The 23706-nt window shown below is 41.1% G+C and overlaps 1 protein-coding gene across 1 annotated transcript in view; it reads left to right on the forward strand.

The window, feature by feature from the left end:
- The first annotated feature begins 9777 nt into the window (after positions 1 to 9777).
- Positions 9778 to 23706, forward strand: part of PALS2 (protein associated with LIN7 2, MAGUK p55 family member) — a 102206-nt gene continuing 88277 nt past the window's right edge. Inside the window, exon 1 of the mRNA XM_065883743.1 lies at positions 9778 to 9877. The gene's annotated coding sequence lies outside the window, so the exon portion shown is untranslated. The remainder of the gene's footprint in view (positions 9878 to 23706) is intronic.

The raw sequence follows: 23706 nt of genomic DNA on the forward strand, positions 1-23706 counted from the left end.
GGAAAGTTCTCATCTACTGAATAACTTACCCAAGCTTACCCAGCTCATAAGTAGTGAATTCAGAAATATAACATAGAGCTTTCTAATTCTAAACTCTTCTTTTGTACCATATTATCTGCATTATATAAATAGCATAATGACTTAATTCTGAAATATGTAAATGGAAATATTTGGGCAATTGGTGTAGGTTGCAATGATACACTTCAATACATTTTAAGTAAGTATTCATGTTGTGAGAATTATATATTGACTTAGAATGAGATAAATTATAATCATCACTTCTTAGTTTTAAAAAATTTGAAATGAGTTAACCTTATAAGTGTTAAGTACACACAATTAGTCAGTATCTTCATAATTATTTACTTAACTGTACCATATAAGCATATATTGATTGTATTGTGCCTTAACATTTAATAGATGCATAACTTCTCCCACAAACAGATTATGTATGTCAGAACTCTCAATAGAAACCCAACTCAAAAAGTGTCTCGTGAATTTATGTAACCAGAAACACCCAGAAGTAAGGCTGACCTCAGGCATGACTAAATCTTCCTTTTCTGAGTTTCTCCAAGTGTTGATTTGAGGAAAGAAAAAAAATTATCTTTCTTTTTGCTGTAATATTTTTTTTTTAAATCCAAAATTTTCTTGATTTAGGTAATATGCCTACTTCTTGGACCAATCACTGAGAGGATGAAGTCCTCTGATTGGCCAGGCTTGGGTCACATGGCCACTCCTATGATTTGAGAGTGTGGGAAGCGTACCATGATTAGCAGCCCCACCAGAATCCAGTGCAATGAGTAGTGAGGGAGACATTTTCCCAAAGGAAGAGAGAGGAAGGAATACTGGTTAGATAAAAATAATAGGCATCCATCATCAATTGTAAGCTCTTCTAAATCAACCAAGTCTCTTTCACCTAGTTGTATTCCCTCATAGCAACACGCAAAGTGGTTATCCATGTAGATAGAAGACATTCACACAATGTAAATGCAGACAGACAAAATACACATGCAAATTATTGAATAGATTCAGAGTCAGCCATGAACCTCTGCCAAAACAATTGCATTAGCATATATGACTTGATTATGTTTTCTCCCTAAGGTAAAGAAACATATGATGTACGAATCAAAGCCTTTCCTGTGTCACCTGGTGGGTTCTCTGAAAGGTGGACTCTGAGACAGTTCAGTGTGTTCAGTACAGTAGGTATACTTGGATGAACACCTGTGAAAGGAAGGCAAGTAAGATTTGGCAGAGGGAGAAATCAATGTGGGACACAGGCCTGAATAACAGCCTCAGCTGTCCCCACGGTGGACTCTGGAGCTAAAATGGCCTCTCAGACTTGCTACCTGGGCTGAAGTGGCTGGGTCTTTACATGTCCCTGCTCCATCTGTCATTTAATGTGGACCAACCTGTGAAGGGCTTGGGGCACATCTTTGGGCATGTGCATTTTCTACAGCTGACGTGATCCCCAAAGGACTGACAGCTGGAGTTCTTCTGACAGCTCTCCTGCAGCTGGGGCAACAAGTCTTTCCTTAAAAGCAGATTTAGGGAGCGCATCTCTACAGCCATCATGTTTTCTAAGGAAATTGAAGTTAATTGACAATGAGGAAAAAAACTAGAGTAATAATTTTTGCAATGCTCTACTGTAGATAATTTATATAAGTTGTCTTTTAAAAGTATTTCATTTACTCTTAATGTTATTCTTTCCTGGTAGGGAAGTGGATTTACACATAGTGAAGCTGAACTGATGCTCTCTATTCCTTTTTCACTTAGTAAGTCCCCGTGCTACAAAACTATGTCACTGCAATGTGTTGACAGCTAAATAATGACCGTGTACTACTAAATGAGTAAAAGAAACTCTTTTCTTACTCTTTTAAAATGTATTTTTTATTTACTATTTTGTTTATCACGTTTTTATTTCTTGAAAGACAAGTTCAGAAAAAATGTGCACTTTTCTATAATATAGTTCTACTGTAACAAAAACTACAAACATAGCTTTTCCACAAACCCTACATTGTTAAAATATGCAGTAAGTTTGAAAATCATGGTGATGAGTCTGAGTTAAGTAACATGTTATGGAGAACCCTTAATTGTGGTGACTTGCACTATAATTCATTCCGGTTGAATTGACCTGGGAGTTACAAAGCACTCTGTGGATGAAGTGTGGGAATGAACAGGAGCTTTGCACTTGAACTGACTTGAACACTTCATAGTTATGGAGCCCTGGGCAGGTTAATTTAACCCCTCTTCACTTGTTTCCTCATTTGTAAAGTGGCTATGGAAATAATGACTCAAATAGGATTTAAAGGACATAAAACACTGCCACATAGGCATGAGCGCAATAGATAATTGTTATTATTCATTATTATTACCAAAGCAGGATTTTTTAAAGACCTGGTCTTTCATATTTATAAACAGCTGATATTTTAAAGAGGAATGAAGTGCCCTTTACTCCCTACCATGAAGATGGCATCACTTTAGAATGGACCATCGAGTTCTTGGATTTTTTTTTTTAACAGACAAAACAGTTTGCCCTGACTATCCCCGAGACACACACACACACACACACACACACACACACACACACACACACACACACCCTACTTCATCTTTATTCCCAGTCCCCTGATGCTGATCATGTTTCATTCGTGTAACAAAAGTGTCTTAAGGGCCTACTATGCACTCTCTTCACTTGGTTTTGCCCTCAAGTCTGCCCTCCAGTATTCTGGAGGAGCATCAGACTCAGAGAGTTTTACCCCTTGCTTCTGTGCTTAATGGCTATTCAGACACTCTTTTTTACTATAATGCCATAAGACTCCTCATAAAGACCTCTGCCCTCCAGGACTTCTTGCCTCTCTGCCTATCCAATGAACCTAGATACCATATTGACACCATATATATTCACAATCCTTAACTTTTTTTCTGTTTTCATATATTTTATTTATTTTTTACATCTTTATTGGAGTATAATTGCTTTACAATGGTGTGTTAGTTTCTGCTTTGTAACAAAGTGAATCAGTTATACACATACATACGTTCTCATATCTCTTCCCTCTTGCGTCTCCCTCCCTCCCACCCTCCCTATCCCACGCCTCCAGGCGGTCACAAAGCACCTAGCTGATCTTCCTGTGCTATGCGGCTGCTTCTTCGCACTAGCTATCTATTTTACATTTGGTAGTGTATATGTGTCCATGCCTCTCTCTCGATTTGTCCCAGCTTACCCTTCCCCCTCCCCATTGTTTTCATATATTTTAAAATCTACTTTTGATGCCTGAGTAGAACTATTATTTTTTTTAGCTCGTATATAAATAGGAGAGCTGGAATTTGGAAGGCAGTTTGAAATGAGACTCCCAAAGGGTTAATTAGATATAGCAGCTGGCTGCTGTCTGTTAAACTCAAGTAGCTCAATTAGGGTCCCTGCCTGAAATCTGATTGCCCTTGGAAGAGCTTCTCAGCTGTAGCTTGTATATTCAAGAGCAAGAGTTCACTTCTAATTAGCAACATTTTTTCCTACTTAATTATCTTTAATTTTAGAAGTCCACCAACTAACAACTTTATCTGTTTCAATAAATGAGCCCCCACTATGAGTAGTATTTTGCCAAGCATTCCTGTACACAGCACCCTGGATTCTTATCTGCAAGTAAGTAGGAGATGGGGCTGGCAGTTGTGGTGAAAAGAGTGTTAAGATAAATATTCAAAAACAAATGATGCTATTGTGAAGCAGAATAGATAAAGGACTGCAAGAGATAAAATGTTACTGGAATTCAAATGAAAACAGTTGCCTCTGTTTAAGGTGGAGCAGATAAATTGTAGTGGAAAAGGAGGATGTGAGATGGGCAAAAAAGCTTGGATTTGGGCCAGCAGAGATGGGAAAGGCATTCCTGCCAAAACAGAGGGGTGGAAATGTAAAGGTGCAAGATATGACTGATGTGTAATATCCCCACACGGGGGCAGGGGAGTCTTGAAAATTGTTGTGAATGACCTTGTGAATAGAGTCCCATAGGCAGTGAGGAGGCAGGGATGATATGACTGACATCTGGCATTCAGATACACATGGGACTGGGCAAGGAGACTTTCTGTAGGGCCAGAGGAAATGAACAAGAGAACCCACTCCTACGAATGACACTGAAAAGGCAAATTTCAAGGGACCTGGGTGCAGGCTGTATCTGCTAGGGAGAGGGTAAAAGAGGCACAAGGGAAACCTGCAGGAGGGATAGAGCAGGGGGGTAGAAGTAATACATTTTATTTTAGACGTTAATTTGAGCTGTGAATGGGTTATCCAGATGGAGATATTCAACAGGAAGTTGAAAACATGCCTCAGGGGAGAGTAGAACTGTAGATACAGATGTGGAAGCACTGAAGATAGAACCCTAAGGGTCCACGAGACTCTTGAGAGAAACAGTGGTCTCTTCTGTGTCTACACTTTCTCCCTCAAAAATCTCTTCCATTCTTAAGTGGAACATTTTCATTTAGGAAGTAGGAGAAGATGACACAAGTTAAGAGGGCAGAGAAGGAATAATCAAAGTAGAAGGCGGTCCTGGGTCGTAAAGTGTCAAGGAAATAGAAGGAAAGGAGAGGTTTAAAAGGTGGAGAGGCTAACCTCCTCAGACACTGCAGAGAAGTTGGATTGCTTGAACACTAAGCCAAGACGCACCCCACCACGATTCCATCGTGTCTGGTTAAGACTCCTGACATACCATTTATCATGTGATTATTTAATTGTTTATTATTCTCCACCATTAGGTAAGGGTAATTTGGTATTGTTAATTATTTTATTACCAGCATTTACCACTGATACATGAGTGAATGAATGAACAAACACAGGAATGAAAATGTCAGTTGTGGCAGCAGTAAAGCGTAGTTTCAGTTGAGAGGTGGGTGTGGAAGCCACATTCCAATGCCTAAAGTAAATGAATAGTGGAAAGGACAGGGAGATCAACCAAGATATACACGCTGTTTTCAATTTTTATAAGAAACAACAACAAGAAAAAAAACCCAAACATGCAAATTCTTACAACTGTTGGCTTTAATTGTGGTGACTGAAAAAAAATGAACTGCCCTTGTGTCAGGGAATGTTCTTTCTGGTGGGTAGGAGAAAGTGCTGCTAAGAATAACATTTCTGTTTATTTTGAGATTGTCTGTTAACCTAGTGGGACTTCAGAGAGATTTAGATTACAAGTAAGCCTCTGACAGATATCTGTGAAAGCTAGATTAAAACAATAATACACCATCAACTGTGGTCCAAGGGCTTGTCAACCAGTGCCAGTTGGAATGCTCAGAGAATTGGAAACAGTGATCTTTAGGCAGCCAGGTGAGACTAATCTGGGGAAGCTTTAGGAAGGAGATAAATTTAAGTTGTTTTGAAAGGGGACTATTCTAGTCAATTGGCAAAGAGTCTTATAACACAGGATTAGGTATTTTAATTTGATTACTTGAGGTAATTTGGAGCCACCCCAATATTCTGAGAAGACTTGGTATAAAATATTGTTTTGAAGATGACTCATTTCAGTAGTTTTTAGCTCTGGCTGTATATTAGAATTACCTGGAGAGCTTTGAAAAATCCTGGTGCCTAGGCTATGGGGCAGAGCGGTGAAACCTAGAGTTGGGACCTGGATGTCAGTGTTTTTTTTAATGTTTTCTATTTTTTTTTTGTTTGTTTAAATTCTCTGGATGATTCCAATAAACAGCCCAAAGTGAGAAGTACTGCTCTAAGTGTAGAGAAAACTGCAAGCAAGCAAGAGAGAGACTAGAATTAGAAAGGTTAGCAAGGAGGCTGGAAATTGGTATCTGACCTAGCTTTGTGAACAGAGATAAAAGGGGTGAAGCTAAATAAAGTATTCTGGAGGAAAGCTTGGTTGGACTTTGTGGTGCATGTCAGTTGCAATTTTTCATAAAGCTATATTCCAGGAGCATCGCCGATCTTATTATGATGGATTAGTTGAAAAACAAACAGGTAGGACCTGCTAAGATTTGGGGCTTTTATTATTAGCAAAATTCTCAATTTCTGAAGTGCCAAAGCAACTCAGAAGAGAGAGAGAGAGGAAAAAAAATCGTATTGAAAGGATAGAAGATTTTGTTTATATTTGAAGGCAGAAATAAAGCCAATGATAGATGCTCTGGAATTAAGAATCAAAATTCAGACTTTAAATTGAGTTACAGTTAGTAGAGAAATTGGTCTGTGGCAAAATTATGATCCTTTTAGAGTAACCTTGAAGAAAATGAAAAGCCAAAGCATTAAGGACACTAAAAGAAGGATTCCCCATCGTTTTCAATCATAACATTCCACTTTCTTGGAACAAAGAATTTGTAAGAGGTATGGGAAATGGATGGGTAGTGTCTCAGAAATGATGACCTCTCAGAAAGGTGGGCTGGCAAGCAATGATGAGAATTCCAAAGTTCATATTAGATCACTTTAAATTTATTCTGGCATGTCCCACCTTTAAAGTTTAGAGGAAGGGCAGAATGTCATAAAGTGGCACTATTGTTTATAAAAGGTAGTGTTTTATAATATATTGTATTTGATAAAATATAGGCACTGAAAGAGAAACTTCACTGCCAAGAGCATCCTGAAAACAAGCAATTGAAGGCAGGTGTGGAGCAATACCATTTTTTTTCTGGCTCTGAGGATGAGTCTGAGTCTTACAAGCATGGTAAGTCTCCATGTAATAGCTGTCATTAATTAAAGAACAGACTTGGAACTGTAAATGAAAGGTAATTGTTCCTATATTCCTGCCCCCAAACGCTGGGTCCCTGGTACCTACAGGGATAAGGAAGTTGGCTAGGACTGGTCCCAGCTGTAAGTCATGGAGGACTACGTGTTGTGATTTGAGGGGCAGAGACTCCCCTATCTCTCCCTCCCCAAAGCTTCCTCAGTAAACTTCATCCTATTTTCAGGGACTGGGGGTGGAGTAGAAGGTTAGTACCTTGCTTCCAGAAGACCCTCGAGAAAATAAAAGTGTACTGTGAGGGATCAGGAACACACCAGAAATGACACTCATCCCCTCTCCCTCAGAGGAGCTCAGGGCACTCCCTGGGTAGGAGGGGGTGTCCTGAGGTTGAGTGTCAGAAGGAAGAAGAGAATCGAAGTCGGCAGGTCTGGGTAGGGTGCAGCAGGGATGAGCCATCGGGTCTCCCGTGGGAAGCCAATGGGTCTGGGAAGCAAGGAGGAGGAAAAGGAAGACCTGAAAGTTTTGCTGATTCTCTGAGAGGAGAAACGTCATTCTTCCCTTCTGCATTCGCCTTGCCTCACTCTTGGGCATGGGGCACTCGCTACTTCATTTCATCCAGCTGGCCTGACTACAAGGGGGGGTGGGGCTCAACATGTGTCCACAGTTACTGTTTCCCTTAGTACATTCAGGTGTCCTTAAATGCTTCCAATTTCCCTTCCTCAGGTTTGCTGTTCCAGGAAAGAAGGTTCTAAATTAATAGGCTACAAACTCCCCCTGCATGTTGGTTTGCAAAATTAATGATCCTAACGGAAAAGTAAATTAATCTTTGATGCTTGGTTGAGGCGAAGAGAAAAATCACTGTTCTGGGGGCTGGGCCTTCTTAATACACCTCACCCAAAGTATTCTCTCCCTCCCTTCTGTGCTAACCACACTCACAGAGATTGGGTGGCCGGGGGCTGTGGGGGGCCAGGGGGGCTGTGGGGGGGACGGACACAGTACAGCTTGAAACTCCGTCTCTGAATCCAAAGGGCCATGTTGCAAACATTTATCAAATGCCTGGTTTATGCAGAACTGTGCCCAAGAGAAGCCAGGAAAGGCTGCATAGAGGAAGCCACCTGACGTGATGTTCCTCCCATGTCAAGTTTTACTTGCACTTTCTACATTCACGGTTTGAAAAGACTGCAGTATACATTTTGTAAAATGTAAAGAACACATTCATAGTTTCTTCAGTTTTCAGAAGAACAGCTTTGCTAAAAGCCCCCATCACAGGTCTGAGGGGTCACAGATCTCTTGGGATTAGGTAGATGTTAAGGGAATCAAAAGTTCTCTGATTGTCTTGCTGTGTTCTAGCCAGAGCCTCTGCTGCACTGCATTGCTCAGTTTCTTTCAACTGAAAAATTAAATCTGCGCTCCTGTCAAAACGTATCATCTATACACCTGGTCACTCATCCCAGGTCACCAAGCTCTCGGCAGAGTCGAGGTGGAAAGGATGGCAGTCCCCACTTCCGAAGTATGAGAAGGCCAGATGTTTGGGAGGATCTGAACAACTGGTGTCCTGGGAGTGTCCAGCAAAGCCGGCCCCGGGAGTTCCACGGGAGACCCAAGGCTATGAAAAGAGCTAGTAGTGTCCATCCATTTCCTAGCGTGTGAATCAGCCGGGTTGGGCCTTCGGGAGAAAATTCGTGAAGGACATCGTCAGAGCTATAGAACCTGACGAATACACGTCAGAACCAGGGGTGTGAGTGTGAAGGGGGAGGGGGGAGATTTTCAGAGGCTTTTTTTCGAGGTCTGTTTATCCTTTGTGCCCCACGACTAGTGGGCTCTTAGAACGTAACTCTTGGTAAGGGCCGGGAGGAGCCTCTTTCGAAAACGCCCAGAGGGGAGTATCTTGCTCATCAATAAATGCTGAATGACAACGGCAATTTCGGTCTGGAAGACCTGGCGCGGATTGGGTCTGGTGACCCTCTCGCGGGCGCGGCTCGGGGCCAGGACCGGGGAGACCCAGAAGAGGCGGCGGGGCGCGGGCGGCGAATCTGGCCGGGACGCCGCCGTCTGCGGGCGCTCGGAGGGGGCTCCACCTGGTCGCCGCGCAGCGGCCGGAGGGGCGGGGCCCGGCTTCCCCGAGGCGGCGGCGCCTCCTCGCTCCCGAGCGCGCACTCCCCGGCGTCCGGCGCACGCGCGAGGCCGGGAGAGAGCGCGCCGCGTCGGCGGCGGCGGCGGCGGGAGCGGGAGGGGGAGGAGGAGGAGGCGTTGGCGGAGGCGGAGGCGAAGGGCGGCTGAGGGGAGGCTGGCCGCGCGCGCGGTGGTGGCGGCGGCGCCGGCGACCTGAGCCGGGCGGAGTGGAGAGCGACGGAGGGGGCGGAGAGAGAGGGAGGCGGAGGGGAGTGAGAGCCGCATTTCCAGTTCCCAACTACGAGTCCCGAGTTTGTAGATGGGGCTGCTCGGCGGCGTCTGCGGCTGAGGAAGAGCAGCAGCGGCGGGAGGAGGGGAGCGACGGCGGCGCGGAGGAAGCCGAGGTGCGAGCCGGTGAGTTGCCGGGGCCCCCACGTCTCTCGGGTAACGGTCTAGCCGCGCGCCGAGCCGGCCGGGGGGCGCCCTGTTGCTTGCGGCTTCGCGCCACGCGGGGACCCCGGCCCGCCCCGCCCCCTCGGCACCTGGGCTCGGGCGGGCGGCGGGGGCGGCGGGGGCTGTTCGGCTCGTCTCGTGCGGGAGGTGCGCGCTCTGCGGGGCCCCAGGTTCCCGGGCTGCGGGCGTGCGGGCTGGCCGGCCGAGCGCGGCAACGTGTCTGGCCCATGCTGCCGGCTGCCGCGCCCCGCTCTCCGCCCGCGCTCCCCGGCGCGGCCCGGGCGGGGGCAGGGCTGGGGCTGGGGGCGCGGGGCCCCCTCCGAGAGCCGGGCGCGGGCGCCTGCACCCTCTGCGGCGAGAGTGGCGTTAAAGCATGAATGGGGAGCCGCGCCGGGGACGGCGGTTGCCGTGACTGACACCTTCGGAGTCGGTGCCCAGTGGGGGCGACTCCGCCGGCCTCTGGCTGCCTCTCGAGCTCCGAGTTCTTGGGGGAGGAGGCTTTCGGCGAGTTCTGCTGCCACTTCCGAGGCACGAGACTCCAGTTGTTTGGCCAGAGTGGTTTTGGGCCGAGCATACGCTGCTCCGGAGGCGTTTGCGGCTGAGGCAGTGCTTTCCGATTCTGAGTACGTTGGTCTGGAACCAGAAAGGTGCTGGCTTTTTTTGTTTGTGGTTTTTTTTGGGTTTTTTTTTTTTTTTTTGGCTTTTTTGGCGGGGTGGAGGGCTAGGAGTGAGTCGATGGAGGGATCTCACGGTCGGCGTGATGACAGGATGTGGATTGGTTGGTGGGTGTTTTGGCAGAAGGACTTTTTAACACTTTCTTGGGAGTTTAGGCTCAATCTCCCCAGTTCCTTGGATTACGGCTCGAGATTACATCCATTCAACTTCCATCCGTTGGGGCACGTAAAAGGGGGGTGGGGGCAGGCGAGGAAGGTAATTGAAGACTGATGGGGAAGCTCAGAAAATTCTCCGCATTACTTATAAACAGCCGGTTAAGGTCAAGCTAGCCACGTTTTACTCTTTTTCCATGCCTTTGGGGATGGTTGGAATTTTACTTTGTGCTTCCTGACTTGGTCTTCTTGTTATATGGCTCGGAACAGTGGAGGTGCGTTAAAATCGCTCTTCAATGGGAGTATGGTTTAGCAGCCATTCCTTCCAGTGAAATCTTTCAGATGGTCGTTGGGAAACTTCCGTATGCCGAATATTTTAGGAGAGGTAACACGCTGTTAACCAATGCGGAGGTAGTTGCAGTACGCAGGTGTAACAACAGACCTCACGGTATTATTGTATTAGGCCTGATTATAGTCATGTCTTCTGAGGCCTGATTACAGTAAACAAAGAACTTTTGTGGATTGTGTCATTTTTGGGGTCATCTGTATCTGAAATCTATCATGTATTTAAATTCATGTTTAAATAGACGTTTGCACAATGTATTACTCTTTAAGGTCTATGCTTCTTTTAGTTTAGACTAGGGTTACATAATATACAAGTGGCAACATTTTTAATAGCCCTGTTTTTGTCCTATAGAGATTGCACACTAAATATTTTTATGCAAAAAAACAAAAACGATTCCGGGATGTCTGTGTGTGTCATTTTCTAATTGATGCCACTCAGTTGCTTTTCCACTTGGAATTTCAAAATGAATTTTTTCACGTTCTAAATTAAATAAACACTAGAAAAATTAGGGGCTTAAGCAAGTCTGGTAGCTCTATATAAGCGTCATTTTTTGTTGTTCTGTAGGCCAACTGTTGGCTTTTTTTTTTTAAACGAATCATATTTTTCTTAAACATTCATGGGAGCAGTTTGCATTTTTCCTGAGTCTCATTTAAGGCTGAAATTGTTCCAGAAGACTACACAGCCTGCTTCTCTTCCTCCTCCCCCCACCCCCTCTTTTTAGCTTGGGATAACCAAGAAAATCATAATTGTGAGACTCCGTGTATGTTATCTATATTCTGCTTTTAAAACTGAAGTTGTTTGAGTATTTACCATCCCTTTATATACTTTACCATTTAATAATAGATGGTGAGCAGAAGACAACTGAGATTTTAATTAAATGCCCTTCACTTTTTTGACATCCAAGCTTTGTTAAAAGTAACATCAGAAAATTATTACAAGTTACAAATAATACAGGGTTAGTGCCGGTCAAAGGCTACCTAATTATAAAAACACCAAGAAAATAAATATTAAAAGAGGGAAGAGGAGCCATTTGTACTTTTTATGTCACTCGCTGTATTATAAATTACCTAGTTCTAGGTGGTTTTTTAAAAAGAGTGTCTTGCAAATTAGACATTAGGTTTTTAGCACTGGTTATACTTTTCTTTAACAAGGTGGTTCATTTGGTAAGTGACTAAATTTGTATCAGAACATCACTTCAGGTAGATGTAGTTAACTTGCAAGGGATGTGCTTGTATTTATTTCTGGAGGAATGAACACCTGCCCATTAGATAAAACAAATACTGGTCTGAGGATATCATTAAATTATTCCTAAAAAATTGTACTGAGAAAAAAGAACCTATAGATTCTTTCCTTCCAAAAATAGTGTTCACATTTATGATATCATAAGAGCAGAAAAGCATACGAGGTCTCTTCACTGATATGGTGCTAGTATTGAATTAAAGATTTGATTTCTTCATTGTAGTTACCGGATTCTGCATAGATTACTTTTGGTCAGTCTCACAGAAGCTGCGATCATTTCCCAACTCTTCCTGTTATTTGTATGTGAGACCACTGGGGGGAGACTTTACAATTTAGGTTGACTGTATCCCTCCCTCCCATACACCGCTACTAATCATCCCTGAGCACTGCCAAACTGCTGCAGATGTGTTGAGGAGGATGCCCTCAGAATCAAGTCTTGATCAAGGTGTCTAAATGACTTTTATTTCTTTAACTCACACCACACTCAAAAAGTACCTCTCTTTATAGATTGTGTTATTAACAGTCTACTTTTTGGTTACGTGAGCTAACTAAATATCTAACATAGTGAAAGATGAGATTCATGAATACATTAGAGCTTTCAAAGATCTGACTTTACTGATATTAATCTTAGAAGCAGTGCAGGTTTAATTACTTGCTTTGCGTATATAGATATTAGTTGTCCGGAAAGATCTGGAGAGAACACCATCTTATGTGAGCTGTACTGTATCCAAACCTCTTAAAGCTGATTGTTCTCCTAATTTAAAAAGCTTTCAGAGGAAAAGATATTGAAGCATCCTTTGTACCTAATTTTTATCACATAGGGGAAGTTCTTCCTTTATCATAGTAATAGAGATAAGATCGAAACCCACAACTTTGTTGACCATTAAGCTGTAGCTATTCTCAAGAGGTATAATAAAGTCAAAGAAGTCTAGTTTCCAGTTTTCTCTTCTGACAATATTTAACTTTGTTAACGTCCAATTCAATAACAGTGAACTCAGCAAAGGATGTTATTTTTATAGTAGTTTAGAAAGGACTTAAGTTTTTAAGTTCTTCTTTAAGACCTTTGTGCAATCTTGATCATAGTATTCATTCACAGTATAATAAGTAGTACAGAATTTGAAGTAGTTTCTACCATCTTTCCTAGTTTCTTCTTTTTTAAGATGGCTTTGCATTTTTTTCTTAAAACATTTCATAGTCCTCCAGAAGAGATATTTTCTGCTTAGGAAATGCTCATTCCTAGCTAACCTCAACATTGTGTTCAATACTTGGGTAGTAGTTTCTAAAGGTCTGTAAAGTTATCACTGATGCAAAGCAAAATGAGAATTAAAGACAATGTAGTGCGTTTTTCATAAAGCTGAAGTTATTTTCAAATCCTTTCCTCTGCCTACTAGTTCCTATACATGGTCTGATTCCTACTTACTTTACCAACTTACACTTTTTCCTCTTAGATCAATTAGTCCATTACCACTTCTTTATCATTCCCCCTTGTTCGCTATATTCCACCTACACTGCCCTTCTTTTTTTCCCTCAGAAATGTCATGGCTTGTTCCTGACTTAGGTCTGTTCCCTCTGCCTGGAATTCTCATCCTAAAGCATGACACAGCTGGCTCCTCATCATTTCAGGTTTCAGTTCAATTACGTTCTCAGGTGAGCATTATTATCTAACCACCCTGTCAGAATGGCACCATCCTCATTTCCCTGTATCCCATTACTTAAATTTTTTTCTGCAAACTGTTTATCATATCTGAAATTGTATTTTTATTTCATTATCTGTATACTCTCACTATAATGCAAGGTCCATTAGAACAGTGATTTTTTTTCTCTTGTTTAACAGTATATGCCAAGAACTTAGATTTGTTCCTGGCACACAGCTGTCATTAAACAGAAACCTTTTTTTAAAATTTGAGGTTCTATCCCTTCTGAGGCTTTGGTGTTAAAATGTTCCTTTATGAAATGATTTGAGTAGATGATAGTTGTAGTAAGTAGGCCACTTTTGGCTGTAAGTAATAGAAATCCATTCTAACTGGTATGAACAAAAAGTGAGATATACTGTAAAGATGCAGGAGTGCCTAAAGGAATCCAAGGGTTCAGACTCTGGGACTCCAGTGCCAGCAGGATACACTTCATCTCTTCTCTTTACTCTTCACTGTGCATTTGCTTCACGTCTTCTTATGCTGTAGAGGACCACTTCCTAGTCCTCGTAATAGATGGCCACCAGCAGTTCCTAAATGTTCCCTGCACCAGCCCAGACCACAGGAAACAGATTCATCCAGCACCCATCCCTCCCCTGTTCAGCAAACTATACCATGTTACTAGAACTTGCTTGTACTTGCTGTAATCATGTGAAATAGGATTGGGCAGTCAACCCAAATAGGTACCGCAGTAATAATTCATTTTCACCCTTGACCACCCCCCGCAAAAGGCTGGTTTCCCCTCTTTTAAATTTTGCTGCTGTATGTAGTTGGAAGATTTGAAAAGCACTGTCCTGGGTTTATATAAAAGAAATGTCCTTTTATGGAAGGAATTTACCATTTGGTTGAGGATAATATATACATGAAGGAAAGAAAGTGGCATGAACTGAGGAAAATATTTGCAACTTGTATAACAGACAAAAAGCTAACTTCCTTAATATATGAAGAGTACCTGCAAATTGATAAGAAAAAGACCAACCATAAAGTGGGCAAAGATCATGAACAGATAATTCACAGAAAAGGAAATTCAGATCGTTCTTAAACATATATATCAAGACATTCAACCTCACACACAATATAAATATCAAAAATTTAAACTATGAGATACTATTTTCACCTATTAGATTGACAGATCAAAAAAGTTTGATAGTACATTTAAAAATTTTTTATTTTATATTGGAGTATAGTTGATTAACAATGTTGTGTTAGTTTCAGGTGTACACAGATTCAGTTATACATATACATGTATCCCGTTTCAAATTCTTTTCCCATTTAGGTTATTACAGAGTATTGAGCAGAGTTCCCTGTGCTATACAGTAGGTCCTTGTTGGTTATCTGATAGTACTTTTTTTTTTTTTTGCTGTATGCGGGCCTCTCACTGTTGTGGCCTCTCCTGTTGTGGAGCACAGGCTCCGGCCACGCAGCCTCAGCGGCCATGGCTCACGGGCCCAGCCGCTCCGCTGCATGTGGAATCTTCCCGGACCGGGGCACGAACCCATGTCCCCTGCATCGGCAGGCGGACTCTCAACCACTGCGCCACCAGGGAAGCCCCTCTGATAGTACTTTTGAAGAGGAGAGAGACTAACAGATGTTCTCACGCATTGCTGGTGGAAGTATATATCAATAGAATTTGATGTGATTGAAATTTCTGAAGATTACTAAGGTAAAAAGAACTACCTGGGAGTATGTATAAATTGGTGTAGCTTTTTATGGGAGAGGAAAGAACTAACTTATTTACCTGAACACTAACTTGTGTTGCTTTATTTTTGGCTTTAATCATGAAATAAACCCAGGCTAAGGTAAAGCCAGCAAGATTCTAAAAAACAAGGGCTTCCCTGGATGCAGGGGACACGGGTTCGTGCCCCGGTCCGGGAAGATCCCACATGCCGCGGAGCGGCTGGGCCCGTGAGTCATGGCCGCTGAGCCTGCACGTCCGGAGCCTGTGCTCCACAACCAGAGAGGCCACAACAGTGAGAGGCCTGTGTACCGCCAAAAAAAAAAAAAAAAAAAAAAAGATTCCACACACACCCCCCCCACCCCCCACCCCCCAACACACACACAAAGGAGATTTTTTTTTTAAGGATCATATTCAGTTCCCCTTCCCAGATCTCCTTTTCTTCTACTCTAGTACTGGTGAAGTTTGTGTCTAAATCACTGAGATTTCCATATACTTTGTATCTTTTCAGAGCCTTGTACTTTGTTAGCTACTTAGTAACACTTACGTAAAGATTGAAGTGAATAGGGCTTAGCTTATTGGCTTTTTATAGCCACTTTATAATTTTATGCTTTTGGAAATCTTTTGTAAAAAGTGATTTATAATTTCACTTAATATATGTACTTCAGATTTTATTACAATAAATGGTCATAGAACACTTTTATAAGTTTATTATATAATATATTAATGGAACTTTTACATGGTTACTTTGTTCTATGAAGTATTGTTAGATCTTAGTTGGGTGGGAAAAATGTTGTGGAAAGATGGGGGAGGGCAGCTGAAATTCATGGACCTTTTCTAGAAAAATTTGTGAGAAAGCGTGAGGAAGATGACTGAGCAGATTGGGGCCACATGCTTAGGAAAGGAAAAGTAAAGAGTGAGGGATTTATAGAAAGTATGTGGTGGAACCCAGAGGGGCTACATCTTGGGAGAAGTTTTAACCTAGGAAAGTGCTTTTGATTTAGTTGAATGCATACTTTGAGGATACATTATATCCTTCATGAGACTTTAATTCTGTAGGTCTTTTGCCATGAATTGGCTCTGATACAGGGGTTCTCTACCTCAGTGGGTATCAGAATCCTTTAGAGTTATCTCACACCAAAGGATTCTAACTTAGTAGGTCTGGAGTGGGGCCAGAGCATGTTTACATTTTTTAAACCCCCAAGAGCCAATATTTGTAAAATAATACATCCTGTAAAATATTCTTTTTAATGACTGAATCAGTCAGCATAGCTTTTATGGTCCTTTACCATTTAGATAACTAACCTCAGAAGGTCTGTCTCACCTTGGTCTCTACTTTAGCCAGATTGATAGCTCTACAAGCATCTACTTGATTTCGATTGCTTTGCTCACTTTCATGCTTTCCCCTTCTTTGCCCCCTTATTTCTTCTCTGCTAATAAATGTTTAAGCTTGCCTCCCCCAAGAAGCTGTCTTTGGCTGGCCTCGTCCACCATTTATCTTTTCAGTATAGGACAAATTATAACGTAACACTGACATAGCTGGAAGGTACACATCATATGAAGGGCTGATTCATGTGTTTTCCATCCTGAGTCTTGTGTATGTACTCCCCTGTTTTACTGTTTGAACATCCTTATTTTTTCCTCTTACTACCAAGAGCTTGGAGCTTAGACAGAGTTGGCTTAGTATCAATAATGGCATCAACAATATATTTGAATGCTTACTATGTTTCAGGAGCTTTGCTAAGTGTTCTCCACACATTATCTCATTTGCTCATCAACAGTTTTTTAAAAATCAAAAACCCTTTTCTGATTGAGTTAGTTTCCTGTGGCTGCTGTAACAAATTGCCACAAACTTGGTGGCTCAAAACAAAAGAAGTTTATTCTCTCACAGTTTTGGAGGCCAGACGTCTGAAATCAGTATCATTGGGCCAAAACAGGGTGCTCCCTGCAAAAGCTCAAGAAAAGACTATGTCCCTTGCTTCTTCTACAGTTGTTGGTGGTGCCAGAATTCCTTGGCTTGTGGGTGCATCACTCCAGTCTTCAAGGGCATAATTGGAAATCTCCCTCAGCTCTGTTCTTCTCATCACATTTTCCTGTGTGGGAGAGAAGGAGAACTCTCTCCTTGCCTCTCTCTTATAAGGACACATATGAGGCCCCCCTATTGTTCCAGGATAATCTCCCCATCACAGGATCATTAATCACAGCTTCAAAGATCCCTTTTGCAAATAAGGTAACATTCACAGGTTCCAAGGACTAAGACGTGGATATTTTTTGACTGGAGCTCTGGGTCAACATTCTTATATAAACTTGTATATTATCAGTGATCCTAACTTAGGAGCAAAAACTTAAAAGTTTGTGAAGGAATCTGAGTGTAGGATCCTTGTAGTGTTTTGTGACTCCTGGATTGTTTATAGCTGTCTTGCTTACACTTAATTATACAACAATTTGGATTTTTTGTTTTCTTGTTTTGTCACTTGCTTTCTTTGGGTCTTTCCAAAGCATTCAACTTGGTTTTCATATGAAGAATAATATAACTCTCATGGTCTTGTATCAAATACAACATATATATATATATATATATATGATGTGAGTGTGCGTGCACATGTGTACGTGTATAAAGAAATCCAATTTTGTACAGGAAAGAATGGCTCTCTAAGATATTGCAAGTTCATCTTCCAGTTGTAGCTCATATAAATAGCTTCTCATCTGGTGATATGGTGAGAGCTAATGTCACAGTTACTTCCAGATTTTAGGAAGTTTTAGAAAATTTTAATACTATAATGACAGTTTATAAATTACTTTATTGCTGTTACCATCTTAATGCTTGAGTTACTTTTCATTAACTGTAACAAATATTATTTGGGGTTTTGCTTACTAGCAAAACATTTTCACTGTTTCTTATATAGTGAAATGATACAGTTTCTTGAACCTGGGTACTTTATTATTTTTTTACTCAGCAAGGCAAGATAGTTAGCGATATGGGTTGTAATTCCAGTTTTACCAACTTCCAGCTCTTTTACTTTGTTCAGGACACAGAGCTCTGTGTGGTATAAACAATACACTTGCTGGCAGAGATTCTGGTGTTACTACTAAACTCAATATACCTTATCTCTAAAATAGGGATTATAACATCTACTTTATAGGGTTGGTGTAAGATTTTAATTGGATAATATATGTAAAGTGTCTAGCACAGAGTCTGGTACAGTAAATATCAGTATCCTTTTCTTCTCTTACTGTTTGGTACAGTGTTACGTGTACAGTGGATAATATTTGTTGAACAAATATGTCTTCAGTGCCTTTGCTTGATTCATACTTTCACTTTTTTCTTTCCAGTATAAGAGCTATGTCTGTTAGTAAATATTTTTTTAAAAGAACTTTGCTTTTAAAGTAGTCTAGTAAGTTATGTGCTATTGACTAAAATTAATAAGTCTTATTTTTATATGACATTTCAGTGTGTTTACAAAGGCAAGTTAAATATTGGGTGGAAAGATGACTATGTAACCTCAAAAATTCCTTCCAGCGTAATCTAAAATTTTTATAAAATTCACACAATCCTGAGTTTTCCTCCTGCTTTCTCCCTAAAATCTAAAGAAGTAAGTAGTGTTTGAAAATGTAGCACTTTGCTTGGAATGAAGAGAATGACCATACTTATAATATGTTCGTAATGGTCCATTTATCATATAATAGGAATTCTTTAGTATTTGGAATGAATGTTGCTGTCTTCAAGTGGATTTGTCTTTTTATTTTACCTTGAATATGTATTTTTATATGCATACAATAAAATGTTTTACGGGAAGTTTCATTTTACATAAAACTATTTGCCTTTTTATTCATCTATTAAATATCCTGTCTGGGACTTTGGTATAAGAAACTTGGGTAGCTGAGTTAAAGAAATTTAATTCATTGGAGTTGCTTATTTTAGAAAGTAAATGATGGTCATGCGTAATTTTATATAAGTTGATTCAGATGGTTTTTTTTGTGTTTTTTTTTGTTTTGTTTTTTTTGCGGTACGTGGGCCTCTCACTGTTGTGGCCTCTCCCGTTGCGGAGTGCAGGCTCCGGACGCGCAGGCTCAGCGGCCATGGCTCACGGGCCTAGCCGCTCTGCGGCATGTGGGATCTTCCCGGACTGGGTCACGAACCCGTGTTCCCTGCATCGGCAGGTGGACTCTCAACCACTGCGCCACCAGGGAAGCCCTAAACCACGTTTTTAAGAAGGTTGGAACACCCTGGGAGGCACATGGGCAAAGCCATCACAGTATGTGCTTGCCATCCTTAGCACTGGGTTCTTGAGAAACCCAAGGTAGAGAAATTTTCCCTGAAGGAATTTAAACTGTTGTGGGGGAAATAGGATTAAGGATCCTGAGACTGTGAATGAACCCTTAAAAACCTTATAAACTTTTAATATCCTCCCAGTTAAAACATTAAATATATCAAATTATCGATGACATTTTATGCAATTCTGTTTGGAGATCCCGGGTACTATACAACTAGTTTCCATTTACCACTACTTCCTTGAAAGAAGTGTTTCAGGATTTCCAGTCTTGGGGTAGCGGGGGACAGGAAATGCTTCATAAATCCTAAGAAGCAGTTTTTAGGACATCTTATTCAGAGCCTTTCTTAATTTCATTTAAAGGTTACTAACTTCAACTTCTGTTTCTAAGTGTTGTTTTAGAGATAGCATAACTTGGATATTTGAGGTAAAAGAATAAGCTTTTAGTAACCTTTATTTAACTCAGCTCGCTATAGCCAAGTGGGTATTTATATTTCCTTTCGGTCCGTGGTAACTTCATGCCAGTTCATGTCAGAACGTGACATAGTGGGACACTGACTTGGCTCTGATTGTCCTTCCATTCTCATCTCTGTTCTCTCCTTCCCAACAGACTGTGATTCTAGATCAAAGGCTGGAAATTTGTTTTGTCTCTGTTTCTATCTCTCTTAGGAGTGCCCGGCAAATATCTTCTACTCTGCCATCTCTTTATTTCCCTTCCAAACCTGCAGTTCCCTCTCTTCCAAAATATCTCCAGAAACAACAGCTTAGAATTTGTTACACTCAAGTAGAAATCTTTACCAAAAGTAAATCTGTGTATATATGTATATACTGGAATTTCACATAATATGAAGGTTACTTTATATCGCTGTTTGAGGGAAGAAATGGTCTTTGTGTCCCCTCAGCCAAGCATTGTCCCATGATTTTAGGCAATGCTTGATATTTATTATTAAGCAAATTAGGAAACCTCAGAAATTAGCATATAAGTAGTGGTTTATCATGTGCAGCAGACTGTAAGTTTTGAGGTAGTTTAAGAAAAGAAATTCTTACCTGTAGGGAGGGACTTGCTGCTCATTTGATTGGATTAATTTTTGAGATATGTCCTAAGATGCTTTTAGCTCTAAAACTTTGATTGTAAAAAAGCAAGAAGGGGGGGCTTCCCTGGTGGCACAGTGGTTGAGAGTCCGCCTGACAGTGCAGGGCACACGGGTTTGTGCCCCGGTCCGGGAGGATCCCACATGCCGCAGAGCGGCTGGGCCCGTGATCCGCAACGGGAGAGGCCACAACAGTGAGAGGCTCGCGTACCCGCTCAAAAACAAAAAGCAAGAAGGGGGCCATCAATTGATTAGGTATTGAATAGCCAAGAAAAAAAGAATATTGTTGGGTGAGGTAACATGAATGAAGGCATTTGGGTGGGAATGAGATAATGTGGTTGTAGGTATAGGAAGTAAAAAGATCAATGTAGTCAGGACAGAGTTTGTATTAGAGAATAGAGGAGTTCAGTTGAATAGATGGAAGGCTAGATTTTTTTTTTTTGCGGTATGCGGGCCTCTCACTGTTGTGGTGGTCTCTCCCGTTGCGGAGCACAGGCTCCGGACGCTCAGGCTCAGCGGCCTTGGCTCACGGGCCCAGCCGCTCCGCGGCATGTGGGATCTTCCCAGACCTGCGCACGAACCCGCGTCCCCTGCATCGGCAGGCGGACTCTCAACCACTGTGCCACCAGGGAAGCCCCAGGCTAGATTTTTAAAAGAGAAATTTAAGCATTTCCAGATGGCAGAAAGCCCTCTTTTTCTAATACAGTATTGTCATTAAAATGATGTTTTAACGTGATCTGTGTGATAGTCTTATGCTGAGTGGATTACAGCTAAGAAGAGAATAGTGGTAGAAGACTTGGCAGTGGTAATTTAAAGGTGAAGCTGCGAGAGCTTGGAAGACAGGTGGCAGAGAGAATGGGGAGTATAAGATGAATACAGGGAAATTGTGAATTCACTGTGGCTGATCAAATGGAATATAGAGGTATTTTTCAAGGTAGTTTTCAAGGGATTCCTAGGCACAGGACAGTCCCTGGATTTTCAGGGTTTAGGGATCTTTTCCCAAGATAAGCCCTGTTCTTGTTTTAAAGGTTCATTTAGGTTCTTATTTTTAAGTAAATTGTTACATTCCTTAGATTTAAACAGGCTGTTCTCAACTATATTTGACCCTTTTTATTATTATTAAAGGATAGAAAAGTTCTTTTGAGACCACTTACCTGGGTATTAACTAGTAAGTCAAATTATATTTGGACCAGCATGATATACTGTTAACTTTCAAAGGAAGGGTATTTACCATAATGATGATGGAGGCGCTGTGTGCGTGTTGTCCTGGAGGGGAGGGACAGAGAAACTAAAAATTAGGAAAAAGGGAAACTTAGAAAAGCAAGACGCTCATAGTACTGATGAAGATGATAAGAATATTAAAACAGGAATATTAAATTTTAAAAGCATTCAAATGCCTGAAAAACAAAACAGTGTTAGAAGTTGTGGGGAAATATGAGATGTGATTTGATTTTTATTATCAGAAGGCATATATAAAGAATGGTCATGGGCCTTTCTCTCTGACTTTCTTTTTTTTAATTTATCAGAAAACCATATAGTAAATACCTCTTGCAACCATGATGATACTTTCTCTAGAAAGCCAATTATTATGAGACACTTACTGGGTGATCAAGAAAAGTGAGGCGATTTTGATGCTAGAAACGTCAAACTTTATTAGCTTGGTTTGCATTGTATTTCAGTGTATATTGTGTAATTGTGTATATTGTATTTCAGTGTAATCAATGTATATCCTAAAATATACCACTGATTCTTTAAGGGGGGCAGTTTTGCTTCCCATGGGATATTTGGTAATATCTGAAGATTTTTGGTTGTCACAATTTGGATAAAGGTGCTTATTAGCATCTAGTGCTTAGAGGCCAAGGATGCTACTAAACAATTCATAGGACGGCCCCCCATAACAAGGGACCAAAATGCCAGTAATGCCAAGATTGAGAAACCTTGGAATATGGAGTAGGCAAGTTCTTCGCGGGGAATTTTAGAGACCTGGTCAATTTATTATTTCCTTTTTTCTAGATTTGACCAGGTGTTGCCTTCTGTTAATGCACTTTCTTCCCACAGCTTACAATACACTTGATTGTCACTGTTTTCTTTATTGTGTTCTTATCCTACGGCTATATCTTGGATACTTTGATTAGACAAATATTTCCAAATACTTCGATCTGTCTTCTCTTAGGGTGACATTTTTCTGCTAGGACTATGTATCTTGTGTTTCCTTTTACTAATTTAATTCTTGAGGGATCACACTATTTTCAAATTCTGAGGGCCTCTTGATGTGATTTCTTAAGTACTTTCTTTTGTATGAAGGCTTTTTCACGTGCTTCAAGTCCCAGCTCTGGGTTGAGCTAGTTCTTGAGTCCAGGTGTTTTTTTTTTCTGATGATATTTGTATCCATTCTAATATTTTCGTGCAAGGTAATTTTTTTTCTGACAATATTTGAAACTGTTGTAATCTTTCTATTATACAAGTTCATTTAAATGAAATGTTTAACTCCTAGAAAAACCATCTAGGAGTTATTTCTTTTAGAATAATTTTATCCCTGCTTATAGATAAAGATTACCCTACATAAAACAGTTGCATATGAGAAGGTATTTTAAAAGGTATTAGAATGGTTTCATAATGATAAGTGAAAAACATTAGGAACCGGGTTTTTTTCCTTAACATACCTCAGTTTGATGTTCATCTAAACGTATTGGCCATTTAGTAAAATATAAGTGCAGTATGCCTGTGTGTACAGTTGACCCTTGAATAACATGGTGGGTGGTGGGGTGTAGGGGCTGATAGTCTGGATATTTATCATTGGTCCTCTGTATCTGTGGTTCCTTGACACCTGTGGGTTCAACCAACCATGGATCGTGTAGTACTGTAGTATTTACTATTGAAAAATATCCACGTGTAAGTGGACCCACACAGTTCAAACCCCCATTGCTCAAGGGTCAGCTGTACTAGCTACTCTGTGTACAGGAAAGGAATAGGGAGGGGAAGCAAAAGTATAAAGAAATTATGTAGTAGTCAGGATGTGATGGATCCATATTGTGTGTGTGTGTGTGTGTGTGTTGAAAATTTGTCATCTTTGAGAAGCAAAGTTCTGGAGTAAGTGTAGGGGGGGTTTTCTGTAGTAAATATTTTCTGTCTCCTTGTAGTACACATCACTTATATCTTAATCTTCCATTTTCATCTGTGCAAATGTTTCATTAATTGACCTTCCGTCAGTCTAAAACTGATCTGCCTCACTGATAGATCACTTGTTAAAAAGAGGATTTCATTGGCTTGTTAAGCGACATATTCTGGAACTGCACAACAGAACCATCCTACCCCACCACTTCAAATGTGCGTAGT

This window comes from Phocoena phocoena, chromosome 9 (assembly GCF_963924675.1).
Source record: "Phocoena phocoena chromosome 9, mPhoPho1.1, whole genome shotgun sequence".
Lineage (NCBI taxonomy): Eukaryota > Metazoa > Chordata > Mammalia > Artiodactyla > Phocoenidae > Phocoena > Phocoena phocoena.